Consider the following 12,056-nt stretch of genomic DNA (forward strand, 5'->3'; position numbering starts at 1 on the left):
AGGCACAACACAATGGCCTGATAGCTTTGCTCTGCAAAAGTTACAGCGACCAGTGCACCATAAATAATGAATAGCTACATGCTTATCATTGTTCTTGCTGCTGCCGGGCCGCCGCGTGCTTGGAGTCGAGACAAAAATTATATTAAATGACCACCTGTTCAGGCAGCGGTTATATTTTAAGTTATAAGTAGTGTGCTGGCCCATTATCGGCAGGGCGGAAAAGAAATAAAAGGCAACAACTGACGTGCTGCTTCTACAGGCGCGGACCGCGAGCAACACTTTCACGCGGGGCTCTAATTAGTTGCCCATTAGGAGGTCTTCTACACACGTGCAGCGCCGCAAATCACGCGAAAGCCTCAAATTGGACTCCGAGAAGTTGCTTTTCGGATGTGGTGAAATTTCACGCAGATGTTGATTAGAAAATAATAGGAATCAAATCATCTCAACAAGTTCTTGTAACAATTTGCATAAGTAGACTGATGGAAAAGTCTGTTATCTAAAAAAAATAACAATAAAAAGAAATAAATAAAAAATGTATAAAAAATTTAAAAAAATTGTGGAGAAATAACTTTCAGAATCAAATTAAAATCTCAAAAACGTATTTTTTATAAGTGAAAAATTCAAATATAAATGAGTAATTAAAAATTTTAAGTCGAATATAATATGTACGTATTTTGCCACTCCAATTATTGTCACAAGAAGGAATTTCTTGATGAAAAAACTCTTGATTTTCGTTTTTCCTACATTTATTAAAACTAAATAAAAATTTTTTATGAAATAAGGTTTTTTCGTTTAAAAATTAATTTTATTATTCAAAATAACATAATTGTGTAAAGAGAAGCAAATTTATAGTCTTTTCCTGTTTTTGTCTGTGAGAAATTTTAATTGAGTTGTGAAATTGAGCAAATGTCGATATGAACTTTCAGTGAAATTAAAATTTTATTATTTTATTGGAAGTAAACACAATAATATTTTCTAATTCCATCCTTGCTGAACTTTTACAAATTAATGCCTCCTGCAATCTCAATTATTTTAAACACATCAATTTTTCTCTGTCGGCTCTGCGCGTCCAATTTAGCAATTTGCGCTTCACGTGTGGTAAATTGATTCATAAAACCCGCCCTAGCTGTATACCTGGCGCGGCGATGCCTCTTCCATTAGACGTTTGGAAAGTGAAATCGAAAATTCCATTCCAAGACGAGTCGAAATAACATCAAGATATTAAACACGCGTAAAACAATGACTCCACACAAATATATGTATCCGCGCCGTATTAAATTCCTCTCACCTCTTGGCTCGCGGGCGGCGACTTTTGATTGCCTCGCCGATCTCTCTCCGCTCGTCATAACTTAAAAGCATAATCGAATTAAAGCGATTTTAATGCCCGATTTTTCTGTCATCCCACCTCTCGCTACACGAAATTCATCAAGATAAACGCTTTTGACAAACGATAAATCTGTCTCCGCAATGAAACACTAAATTGCGATTAAAGCGGCATAAATTACCCGATTCGCGGGTTCGTATATAATATTTTTGGTGCGAAATAATAAATTGCGCGCATATTTCACCTTCAACTATATTACGATACAATAAATAACGTTTAACTCACTATATGGTGGCAACACAACGAGCGTGTGCAAATTTGAAATGTTGGCCTATAAATAATAATGGAATTTATTGCCGGCGAATGTACAAGGGACTTTTGCAGAGAGGCCGACAGCGCCGCGCGACGAAAAATGTTATTCCGCTGTTTTATTTGCTGCGCGCACCTCTTGAAAAGTTTTACGATTCGTGGAACTATATTTTATTTGCGAAAAGAACCACCATTAAAATAATAGATTTGTGAACCATAACCTCAGCAGAGACGGCGAGAGATTGAAATTTGACCAGAATTTTGAAGCACATTTTGAATTCCAATAACAATAATACTCGTAATTTTAAATATGTTTGTCTCGGAAAGCGCAGGTGGGTGCAGGCAGGAAAACGCGCGTCTTTGGCTTGCTGTATCTGGGGAATCCATCAGCATCAGCAGGGATGCTGCCTTCCAATCACGCGAGAGCTCGCGGTGCCTCTGATCATCTTAAAACTATTGCAGGTGTTTAAGGCTGCTTGCATCTCACGACCGATCAGACTTTTGGTCCAAAGTGCCACACCGAACGAGCGAGCACTCATTTTCACTCCTCTGATGGCATCCCGGAGTCGAAACATCTTGTCACTGCTGGAGAGAGAAAAAGAAAAAGCATCACAAGACGGCAAGAAAATGATTTAGTGCGGAGCTTCTCTAATTTTCAAAACTAATTCATTTCTAATTGAGTAAATCAAAAGTGTAAATATATCTGATCTTTTTAAATAATTATGTAAAAAATAAAATTATAATTCTCTAATAGGGTAATTGTTGACAAAAAAATAAACACATATAATATAATTTTTTAATAAATATAAATTCTTTTTAATTGAAGGAATAGCAAAAATTTAAATTATATTATATTTCACATTTAAATAAATTTTTTTTTAAGTAATGAAGTATATTTTTAATTTATTATTAATGTGCAATATAAAATTTGTTTAATTTAATTTTTACAAGCTTAAATGTTATTAAGCTAAATAATAATTTAAAAATCTTTGGCAGCTCCACGGAAATCAAAACCAAATTTTAAATATAAACATTTAAAGTCCTTCAAATTGTTGTTTCTTTTTTAATTTATATTTTTGAATTACTTTGATTGATTTAGCATAGGGATTTTTACAGCTGGAAACAGTTACAATTCTTTTACATTTTTACAGCCTCTTGTCAAGTGGGCGTTCATAATTGATTATTCCACTATTTGAGTTATTATTAGAAAGTGAAGTGGAACAGTGCAAATTCTTTTTCCCCAAGCAACTGTGAAATTCGTGGAGGCGATTTCCCACGGAGCCTAGGAAAACAAGTGATTTACAAGTGAAATTCTGTCCCTCTCGGTAAAATTATCCGTTGGGTCGAGGGAGAAAAATACATAAGATCTCTCTGGGGGCGAAATTCAAGCATGTCCTTTCCGCCTGATTTGTGAAACGCATTCTGACAAGGCGATTTTCGTGGTATTTTATGACCATCGAGACCAAAGTCCATCACCCTGCGCAGGTAGTCGCTCAGTCTCGGCCGGCCCCAGGAATTCCTACAGAGGGGTTCTGCACGCAGACAGCATGGCTACACCTTCCGAAAACTATTTCTTTTACGACCGCGCCGCGGTCGGTCACAAAAAAGGACACTTACGCGGCAGAGGAAATTCCACAGCGAACAACGCGCCGCCGCGGGTGGAGAGGAAAAAAATATATATGTGAATTTAATTGCAGCGTCCAATTCATTTCGGAGATTTTCTCGTTCCTGTGGCACTAAATCAACAGGCAATGAATGAAATTCCTCGTCAGCCGCTTCCTGGGAGAGAACCACAATAAAAAATGTGATGAGGGTTGAGAAGTGGAAATTTAAATGAGGGATGGAATTGTTGTGCATGTTCTTTATTATTTTAAATGGCTTGAGGTACTCTTCATAGAAGGCATTGTCCTTTTTTCAGAGTTTTTCGATTTTAAATACCCGCAGGAATTTCAGAAATCGTCTATATTTTCAATAATATATATCATATTTAGTGAGAATAATAAAAATTATTTCGAGTACAAGTGTAAAACTAATTGGTTATAATAAAAACTACTTGTTTTTAAAATAAAATTTGTTTTATTTTTATTAAATTTTAATTTTATCATTTAAAATATTTTATTACATTTACAACATGAAAATATTTTAAATATGTATTGAATTTGAGATGCTTCTTTATAATTTAATAGTTAATTATTTTTATTAATAAAAAATTGTGATATTAAGCACAGAGAATTCAAATTTTATCATTACACACTAACAGTGATATGATGATATCGAATGATTGGAAAGATCTCGGTTAAATTCCGATTAATAATTTACTAATTCAAACTATGTAAAACTGTATATATCAACGACAAGAAAAAATAATTTAATTAGGAAAAGATATTTTAGGAATTTTTATATATTAATTTGGAAACAAATTAATTAATCGTTCAATTAATAAAGATTTTTCCTCAAATATTGTGAAATTAATAGGTAAATATTTTGATGAAAAATAAACAACAATTTCGAAGCGTGTGAAAAAGCCTTCTATTTATTTTGGAGATTTAAAATTTTTCCACGTCTCTTTTCTTCTTCTTCCAGAGAGGATTTTCTCTAAAAGTAAGTGTAGTCGTGCAGAAGAATGGCCCACCACAGTTTGATGGGCAGGCAGGTCTCTCTCTTTTCTTTTTCTCCTTCTTCAGCAGCTTACACTGCTCAAATGTGCTAAACAAACGCCGTGTGTGGCTCGGCCATCTCGCAGCTCTCTGGAGAAATTTATTTTTAACGCCGTGTTAATTTCCACTCGAGTGCACATGCCAATTTCCAAAAGGGGTGCTGGCGTGGGCACGGACATAGTGCAGAGCCTAATTGGCGTAAGGAGCTTGACAGGGGATTTCGAGGGAGACTTGGACACCTGCATTTTAAGCAGCGAGTCGCGAGGGGGTTGTTTTAAACACGTTCTCACAGTCCGTCTGTCAAGGGCTTGTCAGAAAGGATTTACAGATTTATGGCTGACCAGCTCCTTTTATGAGCTGCACTTGCTTTTCCCACCGAAAATTGTGTTTTTACCTGAAAAGCAAATCAAGCGCAAACACTTTTATTTATTTGCTGATGGGCTCAGTGTCTTATTTTTTTCTCTTCCAGGAGCAACACGCGCTCGAGAGGCCCGTTATTTCCAGGAAAATTTGTCCTGACCGCCGCGTGTGGGTGTATTTTTTTCTCTAAAAAAAAATCAGCACCCCAATATTTCACACTGTGACGTTTAATCCTGCGCCTGATTGTTTTATGACCCAAAAATATAAAAGAAGTAGTGCATCCTGTGTCCCATTTTGCACCCTAATTTGCAGGCAAAGGAAGGTTAAAAAAAAAAAGAACTCACCAAGTGCGTTGCAGATGCGGCTGTCATAAAAGTTTATTAGCGCTTCTTGGATGCATATTTTGGGACCTTGGAAAAAGGTACGTGTCAGCGGAGAGGAAATCAGGGTCCCAGAAAATGGTTCGATTTGAACATCTGTGCGCCAGATATTCATACTTGTGGCCAATTTTTTCAGGAAAATGGGAACTTCCTCTTCTGTACAGGATGCAAAAGTTGGATGTAAAAATGCCACACATAGTGAAAAACACTCCATAAAAGATATAGCTTAATATTTTGAAAAAAAAAAAAAAATTATACAAAATATTTACTTTTTAAAATTTTTTAAAGGAAGAAAATACTAAAATGCAAAAATTACTTAAAGAGAAATTAAGATCAATTTTTATTTATATATTTCTAAATTTTGATAGTTTTATTTGCTTATAGATTATAAATTTTATGTAAGCTGAATATTTAATTCACAACCGTAAATAAAAATTGAAATTTTTCATCCACACAGGTTTTGAATGGGAATTAATTTTCTGCGCTCGTCAGAAGCCACCAAGGAAATATTCAAAAGGCGTCTACCCAGAAAATTCCTACGGGGAGGAGTGAAAAAATGGTCCATTGTGTCTCCGAGCGCGCGAAGCATAATTCTGACATTTGTTTTACCGCATGTCGTTTTTATTGCCCTGATGTGGTTTTGTCTTTCGTCTCTTGTTTCTGAACTGTGAGCGCATAATTTTATTCAAAGTGTTCATGTGTTTTTTATATATACAATGTCAATTCCGGCTGATTCACTTTGCCCGGGTGGAAAACTTCATCAAAAGATTATCTGAATTTTATTAAAAAAAAAAAAAAAAAAAAAAAAAAAAACAGGTTGTTGCTGGCCAAGATTGAATAAGTTAATAATAAATTTTTATAAAAAAAAAATTAGAAAATCAAGTCAAAATTTGCTAGCAAGAACAATTAATTTGTTAATTTTTTATTTTAATAAAAAATTTAACATCGTGGATATTAAATTACTAAAGAATCTCAATAATTTGGAAAATTTCACCTTATTATTGAATAATTAGTCAAATTTTGTGACTATGAATAAAAAAATTACTATCCCTCTTCCTTTACAAGCGAAAGGGTTAGCGTCGATTAAGAGGAGTGGTAGGAAACTGTCCAGAGTTGAAACTGTCCAGGGGTTGAAACCGTCCAAAAGATGGAGGATTTACAAAAAACACACCCTTATATGGGGAGGAGTGAATTGTGAGGGCATGACCAAGAAAAGTGAGAAATGGAATCGTATATAATATATTTTGAGAGGGACAAATAATCGATTGCAATGATGTAATTATTTGTATCTTTTAATGCTCTCAATATTGGACAGTTTCCACCATTGAGTTGAAACTCTCCAGGGTTAGAAGTGGCACCGCTGTCGCTGGACAGTTTCACCTTATGGGCAGTTTCAACTTGTAAATAATGCTGCTAATTGTTATTTTCCAGTACTGGACAGTTTCCACCGTTGCGTTGAAACTCTCCACGTTTACAAGCGGCAACACTGCCGCTGGACAGTTTCACCTTCTGGAGAGTTTCAACTCTTGACTATTATCAATCAGGTATATTTTCTTGGACAGATTCACCCCTCTGCTACTCCCAGAATATAAATTGAGTGATATTTCGGTGACATATTTGGGTGATCTCGTTCCCATATATCCCTTATGGTTTATGGTGCTGACGCGGGGGCGGGCTTATTCAGGGATTTCAAGGTGCAAAAAGTTTCAGGTATTGTCAAAAGGAGATGCTTGGTGGGGCGTAACGCAGTTTCTTAACTATGAGTAAAGCATTAAATTTTATACAAGCAAAATTTGAAAATACCATATAAATATGAGGTTGCAACTAATATTGTGAATATAATCAAAAAAGGGTGAAACGTGGTGTTTTCTGAAAACTTAACAAGAAATTTGGATTTTTATGTTTGGGAAATACCTGCCATAAAAACATTATGCATGCTTATATTTTTTATTAATAAAACGAGATTGATTTCAATCCCACTCAAATTAAAAAGCTGAGGCCTATTAATTACTTTATTGTGAATTATTTTACATTCCGTTGCGTTTACATAAATTGGTTTAGTTAAAAATCACTGAAGGGCTTTAGGTTCACTATTAATAGTCTCGTAGATTTTCTCTCCCGCGGCAAATAAAGGTTAAATTATAAATGAAGTATCCAAAATTTGTATACGTCTCTGAGTAAGAAATCTGTAATTTTGTTGTGCCTGAGCGAAGGTGGCAAAGCAGCTCATTCAACCCTTTGTATAATTTGTTGTTTGCGACCTATTTCTTGCTCCAAGGGGAGGTTGTGAGCGAGCCAGAAATGCAGTCGATGAGGCATATAGGCGCACACAAAGGAAACAATAAAAATAGCCCAAGGGTTCGTGCGCTGAGCGAAAAAGATCTTCCAGGAGAGGCAGTAAAAGGAAGAAAAATCTTTTTCGTCTCTCCTGCGGTCTGTGGAATCAGCTGATTGCTGCAAAAATCCATTTCTGTTTTTAATTATTTGCAATTGTTCTTAACGCAGCAAAATTATAAAACGTGCATCATTAAATTCTAAATAAATATTTTTACTTTGCCTGTTTTTCTCAAATTTTTCATAATATTTAAAGTGTCATTAAAATTAAAAAATGTGGATATTTGATAAATTTTTGAAAAAAGTTTCTTTTACTATCCAGAGACGTTTATTCTAGAATGGTAAACGTTTTGTTTGTAAAATTCTGACCAGCAGTTTTCTTAATAACACGCTCAATAGTTTTCCATTTTTGACGCGTTTTTTTTCACTTCGAATTTAATATTAAAAAAACAAAAAGGGTTATAAATTGCTCTGCAACAGAATTTTGTGCGCAAATATGTGCCACATATCTGGAATTTTTGAAACATTTTTTGGTACAAAAGAAAGTACAGTATTCAGCAAAATATGCTAATTTTTAAGTTTTTTCTTAATAACTTGCTCGCGTTGACAACGAATTTTTTCAAAAAATTTGTAGACGTAGATAGGGCAAAAATGAAAACATCCATAAAATTTGGAGCTCACTGCTTTAATGGGAGATGAGAAATTAGCAATTAATACATTTGTCACGCCCAATTCTAGCGGCGCGAAAAAGCAGCCGTACGCTTATAGCAGGGTGAAGCCGAGATTTTAGATCACTTGGAAGCGAGAATTCAAATTTTTATAACATTGCTCCTAATTAAAATAAAATGTTCATTTTTGAAAAAGGGATTCAATTTTCTTTTTACCATCAACTTTTGTATCAAAAGTTTTTAGGTAGCTTTATCTGGAACCTACATAATTGAATTTTAAGATTTTATGCTAATCAAAAAAATTTAATAAAAATAAAAAAAAAGTGAATTTTAAAAGTATAACAAAGAGATTATTTAAAATTTATATGTAATAAATAGATTTAAATTTTTACTCGATATTTCAAAAGAATATTCTCACATTCGCAAGATAATATTATATTGCAAATTTATTAAATATTTTATAAATATTTATGGAGTTTTAACAATGTTATATTTATTTATTTGGCATTTTAAATGTTTGACAGTTTAAATATTTTAAATTAGATAAATGACAAACGAATTGTAAAAAAATCAAAGTTTGAGAGCAATTAAAATTGTTTTAATTACGACTAAAAGCTAAATTGCACACCGCGCTAGATAATTGACCAATATGGAAGTTTTAAATTTGATTCTGCTCTGCGTGAGAATGAAGGTGCATTAATTTTTTAAATGAGAGCTCAACCGCATTTTATTTAATTAAAACAGAGAATTGAATCACAGGCTAAGAGAAAAATTCCTGTTTACACCTTGCAGGCCCATGTTAACTAAAGTGTTTCTTTCTCTCGCACAACCTGCAGAAGTTGTCAGCCAGAGCACTTTTTCAATGATTATTTGAGACAATGTTGATCAATCTGGGGGTTTTCAATAGAGAGATTGAAAGACCCCAGACGGCCGCGGGTGGCCCAGCTGACCGCCATCACCGGCCCCACGGCGCCTTGTTGTTCGCGAGCCAGGTATATGTGTTGCGCACTTGTCTTTTTGTTTTCTGGCTGTTTTTATGAGAAAATAATTTTATTTCCCATGGTTGCACAGCTCAAATTGAGCGATTGAGACTTATTCCTATGAGAACTGATAAATGACTACAACCCATAAGAAATTTGAATATAAAAAGTATGTTTAAACAGCACTTTTTTGCACAAAAATGATAATCATCATATCATTATTAATTAAACTAAACTAGTTCTGTTTTTATTTAAATAGTTCATCATAGCTCACTGTAAATGAACTTTTAAACTTTATTATTTATTATTTTATTATTTTAAAATTATTGATATATCAATGTGACATAAAATAAAAGTTAAATCATTCCTGCAGAGGTTACTGCTGGGCAGTTTCAACCGTTGTGTTGAATCTGTCCGAGAAAATATACCTGATTGATTTAATTGTCAAGAGTTGAAACTCTCCAGAAGGTGAAACTGTCCAGCGGCAGTGTTGCCGCTTGTAAACGTGGAGAGTTTCAACGCAACGGTGGAAACTGTCCAGTACTGGAAAATAACAATTAGCAGCATTATTTACAAGTTGAAACTGCCCATAAGGTGAAACTGTCCAGCGACAGCGGTGCCACTTCTAACCCTGGAGAGTTTCAACTCAATGGTGGAAACTGTCCAATATTGAGAGCATTAAAAGATACAAATAATTACATCATTGCAATCGATTATTTGTCCCTCTCAAAATATATTATATACGATTCCATTTCTCACTTTTCTTGGTCATGCCCTCACAATTCACTCCTCCCCATATAAGGGTGTGTTTTTTGTAAATCCTCCATCTTTTGGACGGTTTCAACCCCTGGACAGTTTCAACTCTGGACAGTTTCCACTCTCCCGATTAAGAGTCATCAGCAGCTTGATAGTGGTTGTTGCATGCTGACTCCGTGACAAGAGATCAGTCGCACATTTTTAAAAGATTTCACGCGTGAGTGACGTGCGGCGGAATGCCTAAAGAGCCATCACAGAGTGTAAAAAATGAGCCTGCCGTGGCCGAATGTATTTATTTTTCGAATTTAACAGTGAGAGAAGAGATGAAAAATACGACTCGAGATTGAGAGAGACGGCGCGGCGTCTCATTAGCATTCCAACATCTCCATCTGCAGTATTTTTATCTATGGGCAGCTTGTAGCCTATTAAATTATTTAGGCAACACCTGAATTGGATTTATTCACTTCCAGCGAGAGATAAAAAGCGTATATACGCGGCTTATTCAATTAACGTCGGCTTTGTCGGAGCCATTGTTTTATCTTGCATCTCTCTCGGCGCGCGAGAGCAACTTATACAGAACAGGCAACACGCCGCGCGCCCAATAAATATTATCCTGATGTGCGTCGTTGAAAGTGGGAGGTATGCAGAAGGTGTAATAATCCGCTTTTCATATATACACGCGGCATGACTTCTCGGAAAACAGAGAAACCAAAGGTCTCAAAGCTTTTTTGCACCTTTATATTTTTCCAAAGTTTGTATAATTAATATCCGCGAAAATGTAGTTTGATTAAGAATTTAAAAGGTTTTTTAATTCAGTGCAAATGATTTTAAATTACGTATAGGTATGAAATTAGCTAATTCACTTTTTCTTCCTGTTAATTTAAAATCCTCCCAGATAATTTTCTTCAATTCTATCATCTTTTACATCATGGAAATAAATTGATAAATTAACACCTGCATAGTCATGGCACACAGAGTAGGAATATCTAAATTTAATTCTGACATTCTACATGGATTCAATAATTTGCAATGGCTTAAAAATGTTATAGTTTTAAAAATATGTAAAGTTTGAAGCAAATATTAAAATAATTTCAAATCCAGGAACACTTGTGTTAGTTCTAATCAGTTCTAATTTTTAAAATTATAATTGATGTTAGTAAATTATTATTGCTGTTTATTTGTCCAAATTGTTACATCACATTGTTTACATACATATTGTTGAAAACATTTATTTGGAAAAAAAATTGTTGGACAAAACGGCACCACCACTAGCATGAATTTTACTAAAACTTCCGAGGCCAAAAAGACCCCATACGCCTCAGTGAGCCTCGGGAAATTATTATATAATTATCTATATAATACAATTTCAATTACTTTCATAATTTTTTTGTTAATTCTATTAGTAAAAAGCCTAATTATTGGAAAAATTGTAGCATCACACTTTTTACATGCAATTGTTGAAAAATTACTTGCAAAGAAAGGAATTACTATAAACAAAAGGGCACCACCACTAGCAAGAATTTTGTTAAAACTTCTAAGATCAAAAAGACCCTATATACGCTTCAGTCCGCCTCATGAATTGACTTAGTTTTTTTTTTCATCATCACTTATCACAAACTTATAATTAAAACATTAATTACATTAAATTTGCAATTTAATTTGTAAAAAGTTTTAAAAAGCAGTTTTTCATACTTTTCATAATAAACGGGATTTTTTTTTATTGTTATTTAAAAAAAAATCCTCAATGCCGCACCAACTCTGCTCATTTCCCCATATTCACTTCCTTTTCTCCTTTCGCATGCAATTAGACGCGGATAACGAAATAATGAACATTGCAAGTGCAAAAGCGTATCTGCGGAAAGCCACTCGAAAAACCTTATACCATTATTCATTATATTCTGCAGAGGAGAGAAAACCACTCGAGGGTCTCTCTCGAAAAATTATATATTCGCGATGGCCGCGAGACCGATCGCGGAACTCTCGTTGCCGGCGGTGATTAATTAGAAAGCCCCCGCGCACCCTCTTAAGTAACGAAATTCTAATTAGCGCGCACTTTGTGTGTTACGCTCGTCGATATTAATTAATGCGCTCTCCATGTGCATGCAATTTCACAGCAGCGGAAATGTGATGAAAAAATCTCAAATAATAACGAATCCGCCGTGCACCGACACGTATATAAATGAAAAAAAAAATACCCCATTTCTTTTGAATGAAAAAAAAAATAATAATTGCAAAAGTACGAGGTATGCGCACCATCATATATGGATTATAAAATATTCCCTCAGGTT

Source organism: Neocloeon triangulifer, unplaced genomic scaffold (genome assembly GCF_031216515.1).
Source record: "Neocloeon triangulifer isolate White Clay Creek 2 clone unplaced genomic scaffold, ASM3121651v1 ptg000014l, whole genome shotgun sequence".
NCBI lineage: Eukaryota > Metazoa > Arthropoda > Insecta > Ephemeroptera > Baetidae > Neocloeon > Neocloeon triangulifer.